This window comes from Onychostoma macrolepis, chromosome 11, assembly GCF_012432095.1.
Source record: "Onychostoma macrolepis isolate SWU-2019 chromosome 11, ASM1243209v1, whole genome shotgun sequence".
NCBI lineage: Eukaryota > Metazoa > Chordata > Actinopteri > Cypriniformes > Cyprinidae > Onychostoma > Onychostoma macrolepis.
Genome location: NC_081165.1, coordinates 23690028 through 23712839, shown reverse-complemented (window position 1 = coordinate 23712839; position 22812 = coordinate 23690028). Strand labels below are relative to the sequence as shown.

General features: G+C 36.1%; 1 long non-coding RNA gene across 1 annotated transcript; it reads left to right on the top strand.

Annotated features, from left to right (window-relative positions):
- The first annotated feature begins 15984 nt into the window (after positions 1 to 15984).
- Positions 15985 to 22812, top strand: LOC131549684 (uncharacterized). The gene is made up of 3 exons (XR_009273462.1): positions 15985 to 16495; positions 17539 to 17611; positions 21743 to 22812. It is a non-coding gene; the product is annotated as an uncharacterized LOC131549684 (long non-coding RNA).

Genomic DNA, 22812 nt, shown 5'->3' with positions numbered 1-22812 from the left:
ATATCTGATGTTATGAATATAACCTCAAATATTAAGAAAATGTGGCTACCAGAGGAGCTTGTGGTGAAGACTGTCTGCTGTGCTTCCTTTTGAGACTGGTGTATTAAATGAAAAAGGTGTACACCGACATCAGTCTGTTTGCTTAACTTATTTGTCTGAGGTAATAATAGCTGTTTCAGTGAAAATTCTTTGACAGGCCACAGTTAATTCAATTGGGATTCATTTCAGACTTAAAGTAATACTTTTTTGTGTGGGGCAATGTGGGGGGGAGAGTGGGGGTGGGGGGCTATTCATACACATGTGAGCACAAATACAAACACACACACATACACACAAGCACACACACCCTCCCACCACAAACTCGAACGCAATCATGCACACATATATCTGCACTCATACAGTATGTATACATGCCTACACTTTTATATGACCTAATAAATAAATATAGACTGTAAGCATTGAAATAAATGATCAAATCTGAAGACTATTTAATATTTCTGTTCAATAAAACCATTCAAGTGTAAATTATATCATAATTTTAATAAAACATACAAATAAGGCAGAACCTATATATATAGGCCCATAGGCAGAATTATACTCTTTGGTGCTTGACGTCCACTGTAGTGGACCGATATATTTTCTGTCACAGAAAAAAATGTACAAGAAAAATATTGTTAAAATCTGGATGAATCTATTTCTGACATCCTATTCAACTGAAAAATATTTTTTGTACCTGTCTGGTTTTCTGAGAATAAAAGTGTTTAACACTTATTCCCAAGGTACATGGTGCATCCCCTTTTCCCGCCAACATCTTGAATATATTATGCAATATCTCAAAACCAAAAATGTTATAAAAATACAACAATTAAATGGAATTGTAGACAACACTTTGTGGGTTTGCCTTGGTCTGTACTGTATATTTATATATTATATATTTCATTATTTGCAATATTTGTTAACAAAAACAAATCAAAACAAACAATCAGCACCAGTATATATATACACACTTTTTTAAAAATTATTATAAATCACAAATAATGGCATAAATTTCATCTTACGAACTAAAAAAATAAACTATCTTTCAGTTATTTTTCAGAGTGTTGTTTACTAGATCAATAACTAGAAAGGCATGATGCATATTTTAAAAGCACAGAGCAACATTGACATTTCTCTGATGATTTCTACACAATAGATCTCAAAAGAACATTTTTCCCTTTTTTATTTCAGTTTTTGTTTCCTTTTATGATAAGAATGCTCACAGGGGAACGTTTTTGCAGTTGCTGCCAAACCTAATGGTTTTTGGCAGACATATTACTCTCTGCTGACCATTCTCATAAACTGCAACAAATATTGATCTTTGATTTCATTTCGTGCCCTTTAATGTGGTCTATCATAGTGTTTTGAAAAGCAATCTGCCAGTTCGGTTCCTAGAGGCATTACTAGTATTGGTAACACTTTTAAGGTGTCCTTGTTACACCTGTTACATGAACTTACTATTATAACAAATAAATTATGAATAATTACATGCAAGTAACCCTGAACCAAACCCTAATCCTAACCCTTCCCATATAGTAAGTGCATGTAGTTAATAATATTACTCAGTATTTAAATGTATAATTACACTTTAACAAGGACACCTTAAAATAAAGTGTAACCCTAGTATTTTAGATATATAATTAATGATTAGATTTTTGCACTAAATTAACATGCTTTAGTGCATTTAACAAAACAGGAAGAATGTTGTATTTCTGGATTAGAATTAAGTTCCGAACTAAGTTTCAAAAAGACAACAATAAGCTTATGAAAGGCATATTCAAAGAGCTTTGTCTCATCTACAATAAACAAATGTCACAAATGAGTTTTACTCAGTCAGTTGTTTGTGTGGTTCAGTATATTTATGTCTCTATTCAACCTCAATGTCTTAAAATATCTTATACCAGATATCTCATACCTCATAAACCTTTTTAGACAAAATAAATAGTATTCCTTTGACCTGAATCCATTGAGGAAGCAGCTAAAAGCACTAAATGGATGGAGCAGGCTGCTCTGATGGACTGCTTTGTAGTGTTTAAAAAGGGAAACAGTTACTATTGTTCAAAGGCCCATCATGCACAAATGGAGATGAACACCATTCAGACTCCCTTTAACAATGAATAAAGCCATGTTGACCTCACTCTAAATAATTTATAGCATTCTTTTATTAATGAAGTATTAATGACGTAGTCTGAGGAGCACTTTGTTAAACAGGTCATGTTAGCTTTTGTTCTGTTCCTAAAGAGGGCATGAAACGGAAATTGTGTCTTTTCTTCCCTATTGTGATGTAGGCTACATCTGAGTGAAATGGCATCTTGAATGAAGATTAAAGGGGGATTTATTGGATTGTTGTGGTTTGTAATTGCTGCCAGTGGTCAGTCAATCTGTGGCCAAACAATTTTGATTTCATGGTGAATGGGGCTTTAATGTTCTTTGAAAGAACTGCATTGCTTAAATACATAGGCAAAAGCATTGACTTCTCTGAGATTTTCTGAGGATAAGAGATCCTCAGAGAATACCCAAGCAGAAAGACTTACAGTTCATTTGTGGTGGGGAAACAAAGGTTCTTCTCAGCTTTAGATGGTCTACTCAGTGGGACACTGAACTGTCACTCTTGGCAAGCAGAAATTTCCAGCTGTTTTCAGAGAGCATCATCTGAGACCGAATGCTCTGACAAGGTCAGAGGAGAGGCCAATTCCATTTTAAAAATATTTTTTGCCGACAGCTTTGCTCTTGAGATGATGACGATAAAAATGATGTTGATGGGAGGGATGATTTCGAAAGTATTATCCCTTGGTGCATAACTCATCCTGCAGTGTTTGTGTGTGTTTTTTTTTTGTTTTTGTTTTTTTTGTAAAAGCATTGAGACTTTTAGGGTCTGAAGATGATAAAATGATAATAAAATGATTTACTTTGAAGAAGGGGGTTGTCATGGTTTTGTTGTCTGTGTTTTCTGTGCCCTAGTTTTCTCCTCATTTGTCTTGATTTGATTTGATTCACCTGCCCTTCATCAATTAAGTCATTACCTTCTGTGTATTTATACTCCCCTCTTGTCTCTGTTAGTTGTCCGGTCTCGTCAGTTTGTGGATGTGTAGTGTTTCCCTGTCATTTGAATTATTAAAAGATATTGAACTATTCTTCGTCATCTTTCCCGCCTGTGGATTAATGTACATGCCAATTCGTGACAGAAGACCGGACCAAGACCGAAGTATAGTGGCATTTTTGTTTGATTTTGTGTTCAGTGCAGCTGAATTCAGAGAATTCCCTTCTCCCTTGAGGACCACAAACAGGATTTTTTGGGCTTCGCACTCATTTCCCGGATAACTCCCTGATGACGTTTTATTACGTAGGAAGGCTAAATTATTAGGAATTCCCATTCCTTGTGGCAACCTTGCTGCATTTGTGAAGCGGGTGCTTGTGAACAATGATTCACCACTCATCGTCTTCAACGCTAGCGAGGGACTCACCAGCCCCACTCCCAAACCAGAGCCCAGCCAAACTTCCCCGAAAACAGCTAATGCCTGAGCCCACCATGACCAAAGTTCTGGAGGACGTAGCAGATTATTGCCCCGGAGCTCGAGCCCAAGAATGAGTCTGACTAGGTGTGTGAGCCGGCTATAACGCCCGTCACTGTGGGGATTCTCATGGAATACAAGGGCAAGGAGGAATCCCTGCTGCCGAGGGTGAGCTGCAGCTGGCCTCTGTAGGTTTACCTTCTTTTTGACCCTTTATTTTCCTCAGCTCTGCCCAGCCTTGTCAATCTGTCATCTTCGCTGGTTTCTCCCAGTCATGAATCTATTGAATTTTTACTGGTTCCATCCAGCCCTAAATCCTCTGTGTCTCCTCTGGTCCTGTCCAGTCCTGAGTCTGAACACCCCTGGATCCTCCACCAAGGTTTCCTCTATGGCTCCTCCCTCCTGCGACTCCTCCGCCGTGGGCCTTCATCTTGGCTGGTCTCTGGTGATTCACCAGCTGTCTGCTCCTGGTCTGGCCCACCATCCATCTCAACACACTGCTGGCTCCTTCCTCCATCGTCACTTCCCTGGTCCTGCCTGCTCCATCCTCCATCCCTTTGCCATCTCCTATCTTTTCTCTGCCGAATCTTGCCTTCCCTGTTGTCTCCAGTCACTGGTCACCATCCCTTCGACTCTTTGTCAGCACGAACACGTGCCTTCCTGGAGGGAGGCAATATGTCACCGTTTTGCTATGTCTGTCAAACATGTTTGATATTGATATTTACGATTTGAGTTCGGCGACGCTCCGTCTCGATCGGGAACAGATAAATAATTGTAATGTCACCACACAATAGAGGATTCTTGGACAAAAAATCGCTTGCGACCAGCTGCGAATCAGGCCACCCCCCCCGAACGATCGGGCAAATCGGGCTTCAAATCGGCCTTAAAATCCTCTAGAGTGCGGCCAGCCTTACTTACTGTTTAATGACTACTATTTGAACATACTTGCATACTGTTTTTTACATTTTATATAGTAGTTATATAGTATAAGTAGGCATATTCAGACACAGCATTGGTTTCTATTTCTGCTGTCTTGAACTTGGCAGGTACGTTCACTGATATCTTTTTGGTCCAAAATCTTGTTCCTCAAAGCTGTACAATGAATAGCCTACCATAAATCTTGTGACTAGCTGTGACTATGTCATGTTAAGCCACATTCCTGCTCTCATTGTTTACAAATTGCTTTTCATGGGAATCGTATCGTATTGCGCCTGATTAGGTCCTGATGAAATGGATTAACAACCCCACAATTATGATTTGTTTACATTTCCCACACTCCCACACCAGGAAGTTGGTGCCAACATCTGGCCAAGGAATGATGAATAAATATTTCTCATTCCAAATTCCATTATCAAATGGATTTCATTCCTTATATGAGGTCAGCTAAAAATAAAGCGTATTATTTTTGAGCAACAGTTCCCAAAACCATAAAAGAAAAAGGGCAAACACATTTAAGGTAATGTCACTGTTACTAAATAACTAAATAAATAGATTAACCTAGGTCTCTATGAAATATATATCCATATATACAATATCCATATCTGTGAATGTCCCAAGAACAGCTTGTGTCCAGACAGACTGTAGATCAAACACACGGAATCTCTCCCCTCTTAGAGGCCAGCAAGAGGAAAGAATGAAAGATACCGAGAGAAAGTCTTGACTGATGGAAAGTGAAGGATATAATTCATTAAAAAGACAGAATGTGAGAAAAAAGCAACCAGCCTCATTAGAGCGTGAGAATGAAATAGGACAGTATACAGCTTTGATGCAAATGAAGCAGCGAGAGTTGTGTAAACAGAAAGGCCGACCTTCTGAATGCCCACATTCATATCTGTGAAGCGACCATTAAGTCACAATAGATTTGCTCTCTGCTTTCGTGCTTCTGAATCTACACATAAGTTCATGCCACAGAGCATTAAGTAGTACAATTGTCTTTGCTGTGTTCATGTGCACAAGAGTCTTGCTTGTCACACTGCACTGTTGACGGACAGCCTGTAGCCAGTGATGCAGAAATGATCTCCTGCACACTAGAGACTTAGAGGTGAAAGCTATCAGAGAAATTTGCCAAAGTCATTAAATGTCAAATCTACTATCAATCCAGCTCATTATGTACACAATGATTGAACTGCAAGTGTGCTATACCTAGAACAGTAGTTCTTAACCAGGGGAGCAAAAGATACTTTAAAATAAGCTAAAACATCAAGATATATTTTTAAGTCACCACCTCAAGTTCTTTTTTCTTTTTCTTTTTTTTCTTTCGTTGATGAATCAGTATTCCCACTGTCTTGGTAAACCTGGATATATGAGGTATAGTTTACTTATAAAAGCATGATTAGACCTGAAGTTGTGTAAATTAATAAAGTACAAAAGAATCAGCTCTTAAAACTGAGATTTATATTTACTGTAAGTGTTCATTCTTGCAGATCAATACTTTTTTGTCCCCATATAGAACTGTCCTACTTCTCCTTAGATGTCTCCATGGTGTATGTCTTAATACATTAGATAAAAACTCTCGCTGTGTAAAGATAGAAATCATATCAAATAACCCTTTTTGTGAACTTTCTTCTCACTTTTATTAAGTTTGAAATCATTTTACTACTTTGGTTTGGATGATGATGGCATTAGAGTCTATTAATAGTCTATTAAGACTATTAAATGATTACCAATCAAAGTATTCTTTGTATTCAAAACATGTTTTTTTTTGAGTATTTCTTCATGAATTACATTAGATTAGAAATATTAATCGAGTAGAAAATTATAGCATCCAAGAGACATACAAATTATGATGTAAAAGCAACTGTGCAAACATCAGAAACATTCCATAATATTATGAATGCAGAAAGAAAATGTGTCAGAAAAAGCTGTGCCACTCAGCAACAACATTGCACTGTATGTCAATCTTGTTAGATTCCATGCTGTTCATTTTCTTGCCATTGTGGAAATGTAACTGCTAACATTTAATAAAGTCGGCATGAAATAAATATTCACCCTCCCTACTGTCTAAATGCATGTTATAGATCTTATTGTGAATGATTCATCCATGCATGTTTCTTTGTTTTTTAATGTATTTAATTTTTTATCAAAATGTCAGTGAAAATGACCAACCAGAACTCTCCAATCACTGAATCGGTATAAACTTTGCCCATTCAGTCTTGCATTCATCTGCCTCTATTGTTAAGTGCAACACCCACATCTCAACATCCAATCAAAAGCCAAAGCATAAAACCAAGCCCCTGCACTACATTTTTCACCATGATTTCAAGTGTCTGAGTCTAGAACACACTTTCATGTAAAAAAAAAAAAAAATCTATTCAGATTTAAAGAACTGGTCATGGTTTTCTTTAGCTACCATCAAGATCATTAAAAAGCAACTAAATCCATCCGCTGTTTGAGCTGTAGTAATAAACAAAGAGGATAATAAACAAAGACTTTTGATATACTAGAATTCATAAGTGAACATGCATTTTACCTCAATGATAGAATTGAAGCTTCCATCCCTGTTTTCCCCCTGAAATAGTAAATATGAGTAAATAGAGCTAGGTTATAGGGATGGTTCAGACAGTAATGGTATTGGAGAGACGTGCCATCCAGCACAGGCACAGTGAATTCTGGGCACGCAACCCACTTGGGCTCTTGGACAAATGGATGAACTGGCAAGACATTCTGTCAGGGCCATTCTTTCAAAGAGCTGTCAAAGCCCATTGATGTGATGCCTCTAAACCCAGTAGGTCGAGCCATGTCTCACCTCAGCCTTCTGTGCAGGTAAGGAGCGTATGTCTGTCTGCAGGATGCCTGCTTTCAACATTATTACCGATTATGTTATTCTTGGTGCTTCTCCAATTTCACATAACATCCTTCTCATTCTGATCACTTATTTTACTTTGAAGGAGATTATGGTTTTTGGTGCCATTGGTTACTAATGACCATTGCATTAAATTATGCTGAGAAGTGATTTAAAGTGGGAGAACGGTATAGTGCTTTAATGCCATGAGAAATATAAACTTTTAAATTTGGTTAACTTCTTCGTGGGCATAACCTGATATTCTCATATTTCTCATGTGATCACAAGTGCTTCATATTACACGGCAGTGTTTCCTGCAGCGGAAGTGAAAACAACACAACCTGTGTAGTCTGATTCACATCCAAATGATTCCTATGAATCGGTTTGTTTAAAGAATTGTAGAAAAAGATTCAGGAATAAACCGTTTCAGTCAGTTAAATCAATCTCCTTCACTGAATGAATAATTTTGATTCACTTACTGAATTTATTGACTGTTGTCTTCTTATATGGTAATGTAATAAAATTGATATAGACCTACCAATGTAATAATATGACAGGGAAAATACAAAAACAAGAAGTAAAAGAGAACAAATGGGTTCTTCGCATTATGTTAATATCCCATTGAATGTCTGAGGTAAAACAGCTGCACATATTTTTTGAAAATGTATGTTTTCTAAAACAGTTCTAAAGTATACACAGTTCAACAACAAATGCAAAGACTAGTTTCCAAAAGAAAGAATATTTGCATTTTCTGCCTGTATCGTTCATTGTTCAGTGCTATAAAAAGAGCACACATATGTAAAAATCATGAAAATGTGTATCATATGTAAATGCCACGAAAAGCAGACAGCAACACATTAATTCTATGCTAATTTCTCAATGTGTTTTCTCTCTCTGGGGGACTGGGTGTGCAGGAAGTCCTCACAGCTGCTACATCATTTGATACAATATTCCTGTGAAGTAATGCCAGGATGAACAAGGAACTGACTATTACTAATAAAGCCTACAGATTTTCTCTTCTTTTTCTGTATTATCTCATTATACAACAACCAAAGAAAAATAAGCCTTGTCTAAATCTCTGAATGAGGTTTGCATAAGAAATGTCTGTTCAGAAAAATGATGCTGTGCTACATTTTTACATAATTTATACGAATTACAATAGAAATTTGTTGCAGAGTATCACAAAACAATATTGACATGCATAACATAATATAATAATAACATGCAGACTAATCATTTTCTCAATTCGTTTATCCTGGATCAATTCCATGCAATCCATGCAAGCCAAACCTAAACACTAATGGAAATGTAAAGCAATTGGAATGGTTTGTTTTGGTCTTCACATGCCTCTAAAAGTAAATTGGACTTAGCCAATTGTATTTCAGCTTTTTGGGGAAAAAAATAAAATCTAAAATATTTAGCTACCAGTTATTAGAAATGCACTACTTGTATTCATGTTGGTTCCATGTATTGTAATTTCGAAAAACCTTTCTACCATTTTCAAGAAAATGTTGACCTGAAATGTCATCTGGTGTAACCATCAACACTGTAAAAAAAAAAAAAAGTTGAGCCAACTTAAAATTTTAAGGCAACCAGCTTCAGCAGATTTTTGAGTTTTCTCAACTTGTCATTTTAAGTTTATACAACAAAAAATTGAGAATCTCCCACAAAAATAAGTTGAGCAAATTAAAAAATCTGCTGAAGCTGGTAAAAATTTTTTTTTTTTTTTTTTACAGTGAAGTACAAAGTAATAACATATTATAATAACATATAGCATGTGAAAGTACACATTTTAAATATATATATATATATATATATATATATATATATACACACACACATTTTTTGCATGGCTGCCACACTGACAATTTACAGCAAGAGCAGAACTAAATATGCCATACCTTTTCAAGGTTAAATAGTCTGTTATTTTAAGAGACTCATTGACTTTGACACGCATTGCATTTTGTGTGGCCTATTTTATGGAATAAATACATAGTTCTAGGCAAAAAAAAAAAAAAACCTTTCATAAGCTTTTGTCCAAGACTGGTTCATGTAACCTATACATTTTATCAGTATGTGAGTTCCCTGGGAATTTAACCCATTACTTGAGTTGCTAACTCTATACAAACTGAGTTAGAGTTTGTCTCTGAAGGTAGAAGACTGCTGGTGCTGGTGTTATTCAACATGTCACTTTTTTATTTATTCTCTATTACACTCACAGGCAAAATAAAAAGCAGGACTAAGGGAACAAAGTTTGTTTTGCCATGATACTGTGCACAAACGAATGAATAATGCATGAAAGTCCTAAATAGCCATACTAATCCATCATTAAATGTCAAAGTCTTGCCATTTGTCAAAGTAACACCATCGCCTGCTGAATTTGTACAAGTCAGCAACATATTTTTTCCAAGATGTCTCAAATGTGAAACTGTGAAGCATGAATAGCTGGCAGAATTAATAAGACTGATGATAATGTCCTCAGGAGAATCATTCTTAATGGATTTCAGTTGAGACAGAAAAAGTCATTATATCTAAAAATTAAAACTGTCATCTTCTATGTGCTCTATAGTACCAAATTTACCATGAACACAACGCCAAAGACCAGGGCAGAGACAGTGCGCTGTTTTGTTTCACATTTCTGTCCTGGGAGTTAAGTAGATAATATAATAGATACGTGAATAGAAGACAACTCTTCTCATTCCCATCTAACTCCCACTGCCGTCTCAGGGGACATACAACATTCAACATTCAAGTCTTATGTGGCTTGTGTAGCTTTAGCCTGATTTGAATTATAATGAAAATGCATACAGACTAGAAGTTAACCTTTTAGAACGGCTTCAGCACTTCTGACAATAACACAGTGATGCAGTTTAATCATTGGTTTCGCATATTAAACCTGGTATATTACCATAAAATTACCAGATGGACTTTTCTGGTAAACGCTTAAATATTCTGTTCACACAATCAATGCTGTTCAGTCTATTTAGCATTAAGATATCATTCTTCAGTACCAAAATACCAGTAGACTCTGATGTCTTTAAACGCTGAATTGTTTTTTCATCTTTCCAAATGAGAAGAAGCAGTTTAGGATGTGTTCACACTTAGTTTGGTTCTAGTTCTTTTGATCCAGACCAAAAAAGAAAATGATACATTTAGTCGGTTCACATTTACAGGATTGGGAAAGGGCCACGAACCGGGACTCGAACTCAGGTCGCCCAAAGCGCAAGGGCACTATATGTCAGCGTCCTGGCCACTTTGTAGTGAACAGCAATGTAGTGAACTACAATGGGTTTTGTTTCATTTCTATATCTTTGGTCCATATTGTGTTCATATTTCAGTTGACCGCAGCATAGTTGATTTCCTCTGTCCACTTGTTTTAAAATGCATAAACTACACCGCAATGTGGTTAAACATGTTTGGTTAAATATCAGTGGAAGTTCAGTGGTTTCATGCTCTCAATATTCACACAACATGCATATTGTGGTTGGCACAAACCATGTTTATTCTCGATGATTATTTAACAATTTTGCAGTTTTGTTCTTGTTTTTTTTTTTTTAACATGAGGACATGTCACGGTCAAGCACCTTCTCTTTTGGCATCTGGCTAGTTTGACTAGCTTTTAACAGTTTGATTAAACACTTGACGTTTGACAAGAACTACAAAGGATATGGGAAGCTATTTCTCCTTGCTTTAAAATGTTTATAAACCTATTAATTTTTGCCATTCCTTTTATGCACAATAAATGTTACTACTTGCATTCAGCACTGTTTTTTCCTTGCTATCTGCGATCAGATTCAGATTCAGCTGAGAGTCACTTGAGATTTTGTTGCTTTATCATTCAGTAATACAGAGGATATGTCCATCTTTGCTGTTTTCAAGCAGCTGGGCGGGTTCAGTCTCTTCATTAATAGGCATATGAATTAGTTCTTCTTCTCATCCTAAAATCACTATACATGGATGGAAATGTCAATTTCAGACTTTCAATTGGTCTGGCACCACTGAGGATGTTTATTATGATGCACGGTTTCCCATTTGACAGATGATTTGTTGAGCCTGGGTTTTCTCCAGAACTTCTCCATCGGGAGATGACTTATCATTTCATGCAAGAGAACACAAGGGATAGATTTCTTTTGTTGCTGCCGAACTGCGATGTTAATGAAAGCAGTCCTCTAACACTAAACACTGTTGCTTGTTTTGACAAGAGACTGAAATAATGTTGACGCCAAGTATTCTTAGCCTGTTGTTATCTAGGGTATCCATGTAAGACGGCAGCCACAATCAATAAAGTTCAGATGTGCCAACATAAGTGATGATGTGATTCGCATTTAGTACTTGAATTCCGATGGTTTTGGCACCATTTTAGACAGATTTCATCAAGCTGAAGTGTAAATAAACGGTAGAATATTTACTGGCTGCGCAAGGAGAACAGTACCATATGGTACGAGCTTTTTCCAGAGATCTCATCTGTACCTGACTCTGTTTTTGGGCAGAACTGTTCACACCTTATACTTTGGAATCCTTTCATATTTGTCATTACTACAAACTTTCTATAATCCACCCAGAGGAAATATATGCTGTTATAATACACATTTAACGGCTGCTTTGATGGTGCATCGAAACTCTACTTAAATGAAAAGTGCAACAGGAAAATAAACGATGCATTTTTTTCTAGTAAGCAAAGGATGTTTTCTTTGCCAGAGAGATTTGGATCCGAGGAAATGGACCTCCAACTTCACTGAAGTTTTACAGAACACAGCTGGCAACTTGCTTTAAACAAACTTCAGATGTCAGTGATGAATCAAAGCAAAAATATTAACACCAAAACCCTTTATGCAGTTAGTTTTGCAACCAAACTCTAATTGGTTTAATTAGACATTAGTTTCTAAAGACTTAACTTGAGGTAAAATTGCATTTTTTTAAAAAATGCCACACTCATAAACAGTAAGACCCAGCCTGGTAGGAATCTGGGATGGTTCAGACTCAGAGGCAACAGTCTAGTAGAGGTCTGCAAGCTCGTCGGGACCCGCTCATTTAGCTTCTCTCCTTTAATTGTGCCCATAAACGCGCAGAGCACACATGGCGACTGTATGAAATACTGATTATATTATAAATAGGCCTATTACACATCGCCTACGCAATATGCAACGCATATTCGCACGCGTTAGCATACAGGTGGCAGTTGACCATGCAGAGCATCAGGGAGAATTTGGAGCGTGGTTAGGCCTACTAAAAGTTCCCAATGCTTCGGGAAAAGCTGCATTTTGGATCATCCATGCATTTGATGATTATTCTGACTCGCCGTCTCCTCATTGGATGCACCTTTAGAGTTTTCAGAAACGCTCCTGCTCAAAACCGAGACTGCTTTTATTTCTTTAATTTAAAAAAGCATGTTTTGTTGATATTTTGAGTGCACACAAATAAAAGTAGACCCTTTACAGTTCCGAACAATACAGCCTATTACTCCTACCTTTATGAGCAAAAATGACGCGTATTTTGAAATGTTTCCAATGCAAGTGATCGCTCTGGCGCGTCCATGTAAAGCGCGCTTCAGCTTCCACTCTCCGCACAAACGACTGGATATGCGTCAGTGCACATTTATTTAGGTTATTTAAACTAACATTGTGGAGCTGTTTTATAACTGTAGATTTAATTTTAGTCAAGTCGTGATGATTTGAGAAGGCTAAATTTATCAAACATAGCCTACATGATCAACTCAGTCTGCCGCTGGTTAAAACTTACATTTAACGAATAAAAAAAAAATATGCTCCAAACGTTTTTCTAAATTAACTTAATGAATTAACGAAATTTACAAAAATACAATAAAATAATATAATTTAAATTAAATACAATCACTTTGCCATTTCATACAAAACTGATCTATTTTAATAGCTGAAACAGTAGTATAAGCTGTTTTGGGAGAAAGGGGAAAAAAGACGGGCTCGGGCCGGTAATTCTGATAAGCTGTCGGACACAGGCCAGACGCTCAGGCCCTAGCCAGGCCCATGCAGGGCTCTACAGTCTAGCTGTAATGTAAACAGCCTGTGAATGGTGTAGGTTTGGTCTCTGCTTTATTGCAGGAATGTGCTTTTAGCACTATAGGGTTTAACCAACACGATCACAGCTGGCACCTAATTAACATTTTGGCAAATTAGTGGCACATTTGTATGATCTCATTTGTATGTTTTCCTATTATCTGCTCCCACGCCAGTGACTGTATGTTTAGGAGTCACACTTACATTTTTCTAAAAATCATATGTTTTCATACAAATTCATATAAAATCACCATCTCATAAAACAGCTACTTTTCTCTGTGGAATCGGGTTGGGATTAATATGACATTCCCTGCTGCAGTAAATCATTGAGATTTCTATAGTGGAGTGCGCTGAAATGAGTTTTGCACAAAGGTTTCACAGCTTTCCAGACTTAAAGATCTTAGCTGTTATTTGAGTACTTTTTTTTTTTTTACTTAGAGGGATAATTTACCCAAAACTGAAAATTCTGTGATTATTTACTCAACCTCATATCATTCCAAACCCATAAGGATTTTACTTATCTTCAAAACACAAATGAAGATATTTTTAAGGAAACCTAAGGGGTGTCTGTTTCTCTATTGAAAGTCAATTCCACCAAACCTTTCAAGCATCAGAAAGTTCATAAAAAAGTATTCCATTTGAACTGATCTGTTCAATCAATCAAGTTTAATCAGTGCAGTTATATTATATTATATTATACTTAACGGAAAGTCTATTTTTAGATTTTTTTTGCATCATATTTATATTTTAATTTTATAATTTTTCCTAATTTTCATTATCATCAATCAATCCAAGAGAAAATCTATTCTCTTGACAGCATTATTTTTACAGTTTTTCTGAAGCATTAATACATTTCATAAAGTTTGCAACAGTTCGGCAGCCAGTTCTGCAGAATACAGCCAATTCTGAAGGCTGCAATTAGACATTTTGCAATGTGATGTGGTTTAGAAATGTAGAAATCTCACAGAGGAAGCAAGAAAGTTCATTTCTACATCTAAAATATAGAAAATGTAATATATCTCATTGCACGTACCCATCTATTTTTGATGACTTAAAAAAGCTGTCATTACCTGCCCATATTCTACGTGTGTGTGATCTCTTCTTTGCAGGTCATTAGCTGCATCCTGTGTGGAGAAAAACAAACAGTGACAAGTGACAAGACCTCTCCACATCATCACTCAGCGGGTCACTGGATAGATCCTGTAACCTGGTGAGGCGGTCAGGACCATCACAGCATTCAGTGGTGAGAATTAGTAGAGAGACATTCAAGCACTGTGTTCAAAAACCGCTTAAATATGGCAGAAATAGCAAACAGGAGCTAACTAAAAATGAAAATTCTGTCATCATTTTCTCAACCTCACGTAATTTCAAACCTGTAAGATTTACACAAAAGGAGATGTTTGGAAGAATTTACTGGTCACTCTTTTCTGTGCAACTGCAACTGGAGTTTAATTCAATGGTAATGAATATTCAGGAGCAGTGAATAACCTAAATTTCAGATTATTTAAGCTTGACAGCTCCAGTACCCGTTTACTGTATTTAAAATGGAAAAACATTTGGCCATTTTCTTCAGAATTCAGCGTCTGTGTTGCATGGAAAATAGAAAACTTGAAAGAAACAGATTCGAAAAGGATTCAAATGAGGTTGAGCTGAATAAATAACTTCTCTTTGATTCTGGTTTCTGTTTGATTCAAAGAATAAATTCGTAAAACAGGCTTTTTTTTTCACAAATGCCAGGAATTTCTTCAAAAACAAGCCTACAGGCTTATCTCAACCTCCCACATTCAAAACTCTTACCGTATGATTTACAAACCCAGAATCCAGATATCTTATCTGAAGAATTATAGTTACTTTATCAATTCATTCTGCACCGATGAATTACATCTAGCACAATTAGTAAAGGCAATGACAAGCAGCATACGGATTGCTATCAATAGAGCTACTTGTTTGTAATAAACTGCTTGTTTCAATACTCTGTGGCTTAGTACAGCTCAGCAGTATTGAAAAATTGATTATAGCATAAATAATGGCTGACAAATAGACTGAACTGAGCTTTTGTGAAGGAAAGAAGAAATACTCCCGCATGCTCCTCTTAAGAGTCAATTACAAAACATACAATCATTTTATCTGCTTCCAATCCTAGAATGTGTAATTTTCAAAGATAATATTAGAATAGTTGTTTATATCCCAGCCTAATATGCAAAAACTATTAACAGATTCCCCTCCACCCAAAAAAATAAAAAATAAAAAATGCTGTTTGTTTCACTCAACCAATGGCATGAGTTTGAGGAGGGACTAAGTGTGTTCAGGAAACCTGTTTGAAAACAGTCACTAATGGCGCAGAAATTACACACTTAACCGATAATTGTTCAACAAATATGTCTTAAATACAGTAGCACTTGTGAATAGCGAACTAATGAATGAAAGTTCAGTGTCATAGGCAGGGCTCTGAACCGGGTTCAAGGAACGAAAATGAAAACCGGAAACGAACGAAATTTTAACTGGAACAGAACCGGAAACAGAAACGATGGATTCAATAGATCTTATGCACCTGCAGCTCTTCTGTGAACGGAGAAAACAGAATAAAACTGTAGGCTTACATAAAAAGGAATATATATGCCTATACACTAAATATATTTCACTTAGCCTAAATCATTGACAAATTAACGAAACGAAAAAACAAAAATTATGAATTAGGCCTACCGTTCATTGTGACGCGTTCCAAAGTTATCTAAAAGGAAATGGCAGAAATTAGTTTTATTTATTTTGCAAAAGCTTTACAGTTTTATTTATTTTACAGCTTTATTTGTTTTGCAAAAGCTTGACAGTTTTGAATGATATCTTGCATCTGTATAACCAACCAGCGTTCGCGCTGGCGCCTCACGCGCACAAAGACACAACATATTTTTGCGACATTGCAGCCAGTTAAAGAAACATATAAAAGGTTAAAGTGCTCCGTTGTCCAATCTGTTGTTCCGCGTGACCACCGCCTCACTGTGCTGATATAGGCTAGCTAGCCGATGTGAAGGATAATGTTTTATGTCGATGAAAGTACAAAGCCTATAATAAATAATATTTTAGCATTAGATACATCGCGAATATGGAAACATTTGGATTCGTGCCGAATGAGAGAGGTAGGCATCAGTTTCACCGTGTAATTTGTTTTTGGATTGACGTTTTTATAGCCTATATCCTTAAGTTTAGAGGATTTGTTGTGGAGAGAAACTATTACCTGTGTTTATAATGTTTGTAAACATTTTGATTTACTGGCATTTTAGCCTACATCATTTCTAAATGTAATAGCCTAATAAAATGCGACGCGACTTAGCCTGTTTTTTGTTTTTTTTTTTTTTTCTCAAAACGCAATTTTAAGTAGCGGTTTTTTTTTAACAATGCAGCAAACATTTTTAATTATCTGTAAAAAAAAAATGTCTTCAAAGCATTAATAGATTTTTATATTTTGTTTAGTAGACTACATTTAGGCAAATCTAGAGAAGATGATGCTGGCTGTGACGCAGCGGGTTAAGATACTATCTCTTCCTGTTTTTTTTTTTTTTCTTTCTTTTTCTTTTTGTGTAAAGAAAACACTATACTTTATTATTATTATTATTATTATTATTATAGGCAAAGACAATTAAAAAAAAAAAACGTTATTAACCGTTATTTTTTCTACTCGAACCGGTTTCGGAACGGTAATAATACAGAGGAACGCAGGAACAGAAACGTTAAAATATCGATTCTGCTCGGAGTGAACCGATTGACTTTTTTTTTTCGTTTTCAAGCCCTGGTCATAGATTATAAATAACATAGCGTGACAGAAGATATGATTTGTGAAAGTAATACAATCAGAGGCTCTATAAAAATAAGATTAATATCGTCCGGCCCTTATTATAATTAAAACTGCCCAATGACTGATGGCAGTCATTTGTGCTGTAGGAACCCTCCTGTATCTGAAATATGCTACTCAAGTTGGCCACATCTAGTAAAATACAAAACAGGAGTAAAATTCAATAAATGTATTATTATTATTATTATTAAATTAAGATTACTACTTAGTACTTTAGATGTAGAATACAAATTAAAATGAATTTACTCAAATAAGACATTTTACAGAAAGTCCAAGCTGCTCTTTTCAAATGTACTATTCTTACACTTTTTATGGTGCTTGTTATTTCAGAGAGAGTCCCTATATTCATTGAACAACATGAACATTCTTCAGAATTCCTCCTTTTTTGCCAACAAACAAGAGGGTGAGTAAAAGATGACAAAATCAGCCTTAATGATTCAATATTGAAATGCACAAATATAAAAGATTTTTGTGTCCCTCAGCATTCAGCTGGCCTGGGAGCTCAGAGGGTAATGAATTCAGCAGAAGCTCTGACCTTAGAATAAACCAGCTACGCTTGCCGTAGGAAATGTGACTGTGGAAAAGGTCTAAAGTAAACTGCCACAAGCTGCCTTTATTAAACAAAGTCTGTTCACTGTGTGATTTTGATATCTTGGCCTGACAGGATGATGTGAGATAACCATCAGCCCAAGCGGTCCATCCATGCAAACACTGAAACAAAAAGATCCCTGCTGAGATCTGTTCAGTCTGCAGGACCTTTGCCTTGTGCCTTTAGTCATTCCTGACTGAATTCTACATTTACACATTTTATTTAGCTAACACAAATGTATCTCAATATCTTGGTTGGTGGAATTTATCAACATATATATGTTGTTTTGTTTTTGTTTTTTATAGAAAACTATTTTACATCATTTACATAAACCCTAAAACACAACATAATTAAGAGCAAAATTTAAGATACAGGTAAAACACCTGTAAAACATCCATATGAAAAATTCCTTCATATTAATAAAGTAAACTGTACTCTATGTTTACGGGTCTTTATATATATATATATATATATATATATATATATAAACAGTCATGGCCAAAAATATCGGCACCCTTGGTAAATATGATCAAAGAAGGCTGTGAAAATGTACCTGCATTGTTAATCCTTTTGATCTTTTATTTTAAAAATTCACAAAAATCGAACCTTCCGTTGGATAATAAGAATTTAAAATGGGGGGAAATATTATGAAATAAATGTTTTTGTCTAATACACATTGGCCTTTTATTCAATACTTTCTGAAACCTCCATTTGCCAGTTTAACAGCTCTGAGTTTTCTCCTATAATGCCTGATGAGGTTAGAGAACACCTGACAAGAGATCAGAGACCATTCCTTCATCCAGAATCACTCCAGACCCTTTAGATTCCCAGCTCCATGTTGGTGCTTCTTCTCTTCAGTTCACCACTCATTTTCTATAGGGTTCAGGTCAGAGGACTGGAATGGCCAGCAGAAGCTTGGTTTTGTGCTCAGTGACCCATTTTTGTGTTGTTTTTGAGGTTTGTGTTTGGATTATTGTATGGTTGGAAGATCCAAACATGGACCATTATAAGATTTCTAACAGAGTCAGTCACTTATTGATTTTTTATCTGTTGGTATTTAATAGAATCCATGATGCCATGTGTCTAAACAAGATGTCCAGGACCTCCAGCAGAAATATAGGCCCACAACATCAAAAATACAGCAGTATATTTCATTGTACACATGGGTACTTTTTATCCCTGTGTTCACCAAACCCATCTTGAGTGTTTGCTGCTAAAAAGCTCATTTTTTAGTTTCATCTGACCATAGAAGCCAGTCCCATTTGAAGTTCCAGTCGTGTCTGATAACTGAATATGCTGGAGTTTGTTTTTGGATGAGCGAGGAGAATTTTTCTTGAAACCCTCCCAAACAACATGTGGTGATGGAGGTGCTGTTTGACAATTTTAAGGTTTTCTGACCCCGAGATTCAACTATTTTCTGCAATTCTCCAGCTGTGGTCCTTGGAGAGTCTTTAGCCACTCAAACTCTCCTTCTCACCGTGCATTAGGACGATATAGACACACATCCTCTTCCAGGCAGTTTCGTAACATTTTATGTTGATTGGAAATTCTTAATTATTGCCCTGATGGTGGAAATGGGAATTTTCACTGCTCTAGCTCTTTTCTTAAAGCCACTTCACTAATTTGTGAAGCTCAATTATCTTTTGCTGCACATCAGAAATATATTCTTTGTTTTTTCTCATTGTGATGGATGATTAAGGGAATTTGGGCTTTGTTTTCCCTCCTATTTATATTTCTGTGAAACAGGAAGCCATGGCTGGATAATTTAGTGTTCATAATCACCCTGGAGTGCTCAAAATTGTGAATATGAATGGGAATATACTTCAGAGATATTTTACTCATAAGAATTCCTAGGGGTGTATTTGAGAAAACATTTATTTCATAATGATATTTCCCACCATTTTAAATTCTTATTATCCAATGAAAGATTAGATTTTTGTGATTTTTTTAAAATAAAAGATCAAAAGGATTAACAATGCAGATTAATTTTCACAGCTTTCTTTGATCATATTTACCAAGGGTGACGATATTTTTGGCTATGACTGTATGTATATATATATATATATATATATATACATATATATATATATATATACATACATATATATATATATATATATATATATATATATATATATATATATATATGTTTACAGTTTATATGAACTGTTTAAGTATTTACTCTGTTACTCTAGGGATAGTTTACCCAAAATGAAAATTATCTTATTAATTATTGAAATTCTGTCATTCCAAACCTGCATGACTTTCTTTCATTTCTTTCATCAACACAAAAGGTAATTATGAAGAATATCCTGGTTGTTCTGTTTAATAAAATGAAAGAAAATAAGGAGGAAAAAGGCATGTAAAGGCACCATAACGGTGTCATGGAGGTTCTATAGCCATATGATAACTTCACAACACAGGTAAAGAAGATAATTCCGCAAATAGATGCAATTACAGGTTCAAACAGAGATGGCGAAAAAGAGGCAAAACATATGGACAGCAGCTCTGAATTGGATCTTTTTGGAATCGTTTGATCCATTATAATTTTTTATGATAACTTTATTTATTTATTTTTGTTATTTTAGTGCTAGACTAGCTGTGGTTTTTGGGCTGACTGTGCCTTTAAGTACAATTCTGGGAAACTTTTACTTTTACATTCCAAAGTGTAATTGACTCCATTCCAGGAAACATTTAATAAATAGATAACATCAAATGAAAACAGGCTCAATATGCAAGCCAATCTTGTGCAAGTAAGATTAATAAGACTAAAGTTAACCGAAATTAAACGTGTAACTTAATCTAAACCACAGTAATGCGCTCATTTGAACTTAACATGGGCGTGTTGAATGGGTTTTTGCTTGTGTAAACATTTGCAGTTGTCCCGTGAAGTAAAAAGACGACATTAAACGTGACTAACAACACGCCACGGTGAAATGTTGGTCTTTTCAAACGGGGCGGATTAATGTTACACGGCGTTTCTAGTCTAGTGAACGCGCTTCGGAAGAGAAGTTCATCATTCCGAACGAAAATGAACAACTGAATCATTTCACACGGCCATTCAAAGCGTCTCAGTCAGTTCCCTAGGTAGTGAATCACTAGATAGTGCACACCAGTCACTGCACTGGGGAAGACCGTGGCTTAGAAAACACTGGGACAACTGAACAATCAATTTGCGAAACCTCACCACTGGTATTTATCAACAACAGGCAGGACCGTTATATTTTGATATTATTTTTATGCTATTTGAGGTAACCCTATCAAAGACTACCCAAGACGTGTCACTGGTATAGTTTTGAATGGGGAAAAATGCAACCCTCCAAATATGGCCGCTCAATCGCAGGAAGCCCCGCCTTCTGAATGAAAGAGCCAATCACTAATCGGTAAAGTCAACGTGTCACTGCAGCTGCCGTTAGAAGTCCCGGTTGCTATAGAAACAGTCAGCGTTTTGAGACGTGTGCTTAGAACTGCGCATGCGCACTGGCTGATCTAGCCTGAAAAATAAGCTTTTTATAACGTTATTTGAACAAAAGAAACAACATTTATGATACAGTTGTTGTCAGATTTCTTTGGTGATTTCAAATATGAAATTTAATCGCAAGCTTAGTGAACAGTTTTGGAGAATTTGATATTTCCCCATTCAAAGAGATAGAAGCTTGACTTGGATGCCCGAGAGGCGTTTCAAAGATGGCCGCCGAGTGACATGACTTGTCTTAAAGATACTTTGGCCCTATAATATGAAATGTACATGTTCTATTACAAATCCAGTCAGCGTTAATGCTCCCTGTTGTGCAATGGATTGTGGAATGGATTTGTGCCAAAAAAAAAAAAAAAAGGTTCTGTTTCATCACACATTTAATTAACTGATATTGATACATTGTAAATGATTTAAAAGGCATCATTTAATTTTTTTGAACTTAAAATTTAATTTTCTTTCTCCATCAGGGTGTGGCCAAAGGTTTCATTGGTGCTTTGTCATCATTGCAAGATTTCAGATGCAACCCAGTCAGTTCTTCCAAGGCACCAAACACACGTGACCAGACTGCTCCACTGCAACTACATACTGTGTGTGTACTTTCAAGACTAGGAGTTTATTGTTTTCATCCCAGGTAATATGTGTAAATGTTTAAGAGTTTTTACTACAATTATTATGTGCTTTACTGTTCTCAGTGGCATCTACACTAATATTAGTCTGTTTCATTCTTATTCCGAGGTGAATGTAGCCACCCAGATCCAGTCCATATCCAGACCAGAGAGTGGATCAGCACCTAAAGACAACCTCGACAGCCCTGAATGTCAGCGGAGATCATGACAGCTAGATGAGCTCCAGAGACAGATCCCCTCCGAAGACCTCATTGGCCATCGGGACAAGACCACGAGAACCAGACAAGTCCTCTGCTCAATCTGACCTGTGTTGCAGCCTAGAATTAAACCACTCCATGCTGGCTTCGTATGGCCAGAGGAGAACTGCAAAATTTCCGACTGTGCCTGGTTGCTCCCAAGATTTTCTACTCAATTTCTGTCGCCGATGGATTTTTGGGTCCCTACCGCTGTCGCCTTTGGCTTGCTTTTTGGTTACGCTTGGCTGATTGCACAGACATTATTGGAAGAGAGCTGAACTGGATGATGTCAACACTGAATCACCAATGAACTGACTTTAACTGAAAAAATGACTTGTTAATGTCCTCTTGCATTATTGACCAATTATTTTCCTGTTTGACTCTGTAAAGCTACTTTGACACAATCAGTATTGTATAAAGCGCTATGTAAATAAAGGTGACTTGATTTGATTTTATATACTGTAACACTTACATGTATGTACTATAACACCTGATTCATTTTTTTTTTTTTTTTTTACTTCTGCCTCATTTTAAAGATGTAATTGTGAACAGTAATAATATTTGTAAATGTTTGTTTGCTAACATTTTGTTTAGCTTGTTTAGTTTTTCTTAGTTCATTAAACAAATTTAAACTGAATTTTGCAGTTGTATTACAGATGTAATGTTTGTCAACTG